The following is a 4,783-nucleotide window of genomic DNA, read 5'->3' as shown; positions in this document are numbered from 1 at the left end:
TGTGCTTGTGCTGACTATTGTGTTTCCAACATATTTTTTTTTTTTGGAATTGATTTGTAACACCACTAATAAATGCTGGCATCAAACTGTAAACTTTTTGTTGAGCCTACAATAAACTTTAATGCACATAACACAGAGACGTTGGCGCTGATATTGAGGACAACAGCAGAAATCAAAATTAGTGAGTCTACAGGTACGTGCTCCTCCAGTGAGTACTGTACATGAGCCTCAACGTTCCAAAACTGTGTCTTGGTAGGTACATTTTTGTTAATTTTAGAAGGCTTTGTGCCATTTTAACATTATTCTGTAATAACCTAAATTATAGGTAATCCTATAATTGGAAATTTATGGAGTTTATTTGTTCCCATGGTTTATTTTTATGACCTTACAACCGAAAGGAGAAAATAAGTGAAGAAAAAAAGGGGCTAGAGACTGGTGGAAAACACTTGTAATAAATGACAGCTAAATGATTTACCTTTGCAAGAACCATTTGAGTCTTCTATTCATTAAATTTCCTCTGAAAACCATACCTGATGTTTTCCCATTTAGTTAAGATAATATAAAGTCATAACATAATATTATCCTTCCTTACCCATGTGGCTAACCCTTTTAGTGAAAACCCTTGAGATGATATGGACAAAATTCCTTTCATTAAAACATTCTCATGAGGGAAGGGGGCGTGGAGAAAGCCATTTTTTCCCAAAGATGGGAATTGATAAAGTCCGGTAGAGGTGAGGCACTCTGGAGTTATTCCTGAATATTTGACACGCTAGATACAAGATCCAAATGATCAGATTCTTACTTTCTGCATTACACATATGCCAAAGTTAAGGGAAATAGCTTTCATGACAGGTACAAGCAATTCAGCGTATTAGTTTTAATTCAGCTTATTAGATGGAGAATAAAAAGATTAAAAACAATAATCAAAACAGAAATAATAATAGTAATGGAAATTACATTTTACCAAGGGCTTATGGAACTATGCCTTTCATTAAATACTTCACACATTTAAATAATTATGGACCTCCAAATAAGTAATATATTTATTCTCAGTTTACAGAGATGTTAATACTAAGGTTTAAAGAAGTCGAGGACATACAGCTTATAGGTGGCAAAGTAGGGTCTTGATCTCAGAACCATCTAACCTTAGAGTACAAGTTCATATTCAATACTTCATTCTGCCTCCCCAATAATGAAAGTTTTCATGATTGATAACCTTACAGCTTTATATACATTACTCATTCAGCACCTTCTATGTGCCAGTCGCACTGTAGGTATTACGTTTATCTAAGTCTAAACAAAGTAAAATTCAATTTCAAGAATCTTTCACTGAACAGAGCAGACTATAGCTATGCAAATATGAGAATTCAAAACATATCAACAACAGTAAGAGGAGGGCAGTCCTAGCAGGATGAGCAAGACCACAGATGTCAAAATACTAGAACACAGGGCTTCCCTGGTGGCGCAGTGGTTGAGAGTCCGCCTGCCGATGCAGGGGACACAGGTTCGTGCCCCGGTCTGGGAGGATCCCACATGCCATGGAGCGGCTGGGCCCGTGGGCCATGGCCGCTGGGCCTGCGTGTCCGGAGCCTGTGCTCTGCCAAAGGGAGAGGCCACAGCGGTGAGAGGCCCGCGTACTGCAAAAAAAACAAAAAAAACAAAAAAAACAAAAAAAACACTAGAACACAGAAAATAAAAGCATGGGTACTACAACATGATGCTCTAAATCTATTAAAGGAATTTCATTTACAATATGTATTTTCAATAGTATAGAATGAGTACACTAGAAGATGTAATGAAGTAATCAGATCTTTGCAGAAACAGGTAGACTCACTATGAAAATAACACTTATAAAAGCAGACGGATGACAGTGGGGTTTTGTTTATTACATTTTTGTGTGGGTTTTTTTTTTTCTTTTCTGGTGACTAAAAAATCCTAATTGTCATTGCAATCAGGAGACTGCCTTCCCCAGATGATGAACAATTCTTGAGAAAAAAATCCCCTCTTAATTTACATGGTAATGACATTTCTTGAAAATTCAGTTAATAATAAACTACTCAAAAACATTTTTAGTCTATATGTAAAATTGAGTTGGGTTCTAGGCTCCGATAATTATATATAATTTTTCATCTATGCTTATGCCAAAAGGGACACTGGGAAGAAGTGTCCAACATAAAATTTGGGGGGTTTCCCACATAGGCAACGTCTACCACTCCTAGCATCTGCACACTAGGTATCAGTGGTATAGCCAGTTCTACTTTAACATGACACACACACTCCTTAAAAAACACTTACTATGCAAAATTCTTCAGTTAAGAATCATAGGGCTTATGATAGGGAAAAATGGGCTAAATTTTGTCATCAACATGTTTAAAAAAAGAAACCTAATAAAAAGGGTAGCACAATTTTATATATGTTCAATGGTAATAAGTGCATAAAATCTAGGATAGGGGACTTCCCTGGTGGTCCAGTGGTTAGGACTCCGTGCTTCCAATGCAGGGGGCACAGGTTCGATCCCTGGTCAGGAAATAAGATCCTACATGCTGCGTGACGCAGCCAAAAAAAAGAAAAAGGAAAAGAAAAAATATCTAGGATAAATACGGCACTTTACCTTGCAAAAGACCTGGAGTTTGTCTGGGGAAGTGGGCACGGGAAGGGCTGCAACTTGAAAATGATGGTGAGGTACTAGAAGGAGGGTTTTCTGAATTGTAACACCAGATGCAGAGAGGTATGACTCATTATCCTTTCAGAGCTCTTTCTCAGCCTTTAATCCCAGTGCACGTTTTTGAATTTGAGATTCAGGTCTTTCACGGCGTGTGTTTATAACAGATATCTATTTCATCAAAATTGAAAATTTGATCCAATGTATAACCTTCTGCTTTAATTAACTTATGTATTATTGCTGGAAATTCTTTTCCAGCTTTCTCATCTGCAGTGGGAGTTTCATCTGGCAACTGAAGACTTTGGAAATTGCAGGGATGTTGGAAACCGCTAAACCCGACACTACTAGCACCAATAGGATAATTGACAATTTCCATTAGGATCCTCAAGTGGTTTCTCTTTTGTAAGTACTGCTTGGAGTTTTGAACCAGAATGCTTAAACAGACTTGTGATGTTGAAAAAGTGTTTTGTCTGTGTCTATATATATATATTCACAAATGCCAAAGAACAATAAAACATAACTTTGTAGGATAACATTAGTATAACATACATGGTAAACTGAGGTAACTGGTAGATGTTTGAAGTGTGTGTGTGTGTGTGTGTGTGTGTGTGTGTGTATTTTGTGTATTCTCATGCATCTGGATTCAACCGGATGCAGTCATTTACCTTATCTTAGCTTTCCCACTGATGAAATTTTGCAAAAAGCAAATGTGACATTCACCTTATGCTAAATGTGTTCCCTAATATATTGATTTCCTTGGAATAAATTTATGGTTTCAAAACAAGCATTACAGCAGAAGTGACTGTATGTTCAATCATGGTTATGACAAAAAACATACAATGAATTTTTAAAAATGCCTCTCTGGGGATGAGAACCACCATTGTAGCACTTCGTGATTCTGACTGGAGAAATGTTACCTCTAAAGTGTCTTTGGCAGGGACTTCCCTGGCAGTCCAGTGGTTAAGACTTCGCCTTCCAATGTAGGGGGTGTGGGTTTGATCCCTGGTTGGGGAGCTAAGATGCCACATGCCTCATGGCCAAAAAAGCAAAACATAAAACAGAAGCAATATTGTAACAAATTCAATAAGGACTTTAAAAATGGCCCACATCAAAAAAAAAAAAAAAAAGAAAAATCTTAAAAAAAATACTAAAAATAAAATAAAAAAATAAAGTGTCTTTGGCATGTTGATCTCAGTTACTAGGTTAACTCTCAAACACTTATTTATCTTGTTTTCAGAGCTGCCTACCTATACTAGGTTATATTGGAGCAGAGAAAAGGAAAAACTTAACTCAATTGTGAAAGACCAGAGGAACTTAAACAGCGAAGATGAGATTGGGCATGAAGAGTAAGTGCTCTCCAGGCAGCCTGAGCAAAGGCCCCAAAGCGTGATTTATTGAACAGGGAGAAGCAAGAGTTGAGTTTGTTAGAATGTGGGCTGTATAGAGGGAGTGGCAGGGAAGGACTAAGGAAATTCTGTGCTGTGCTAAGTCTGGACTTCATTCTCAGGTGGTGGCCAACCTGTAAAGCTTTGCAAGCAGAAGGGTGTCATGCTCAATGTGCATTAAGAAAGATCAGTAGCAGGGACAGACTGAAGGCCATTCCTGCTGGGCTGGTGGGACAGTGCCTCCCAATCTTTGAACAACAGCGGATTCTCAAAAATGCAAACTGTAAACTTCAGCTAAGGCAAGTATGTGTTTATGAAAAAAATGATGGGGAAAAATATTGCTACCTTTTGTTAAGTAACTATTATATGCCAGGCAGTGTCTTGTGCCCTCAGCAATTTTTTTTTTTTTTTTTTGTCGTACGCGGCCCTCTCACTGCTGTGGAGCACAGGCTCAGAGGCCACCGCTCACGGGCCCAACCACTCCGCGGCACGCGGGATCCTCCCGGACCGGGGCACGAACCCGCGTCCCCTGCATCGGCAGGCGGACTCTCAACCACTGCGCCACCAGGGAAGCCCCCTCAGCATTTTTTAAAAAAAATCCTCATAACATCTACATGAGTTTGATCTCATCTGATCACATTTTAATCCCTGTTTCACAGGTGATGAGACTGAGGCAGCACAGTTTAATTAATTTGCCAAAAATTACACAGTTAGAAAGTGGCAGATCAAGGACTGG

General features: G+C 38.7%; 1 non-coding gene across 1 annotated transcript; it reads left to right on the top strand.

Annotated features, from left to right (window-relative positions):
* Positions 1-2,456: 2,456 nt before the first annotated feature.
* TRNAW-CCA (transfer RNA tryptophan (anticodon CCA)) lies at positions 2,457-2,529 on the top strand. The gene has a single exon. It is a non-coding gene; the product is annotated as a tRNA-Trp (tRNA).
* Positions 2,530-4,783: the final 2,254 nt, after the last annotated feature.

Source organism: Orcinus orca, chromosome 17, assembly GCF_937001465.1.
Source record: "Orcinus orca chromosome 17, mOrcOrc1.1, whole genome shotgun sequence".
In the NCBI taxonomy this organism is placed as follows: Eukaryota; Metazoa; Chordata; class Mammalia; order Artiodactyla; family Delphinidae; genus Orcinus; species Orcinus orca.
Note: the sequence above shows the minus strand (reverse complement) of the source record. Positions and strands in the feature narration are given on the sequence as shown.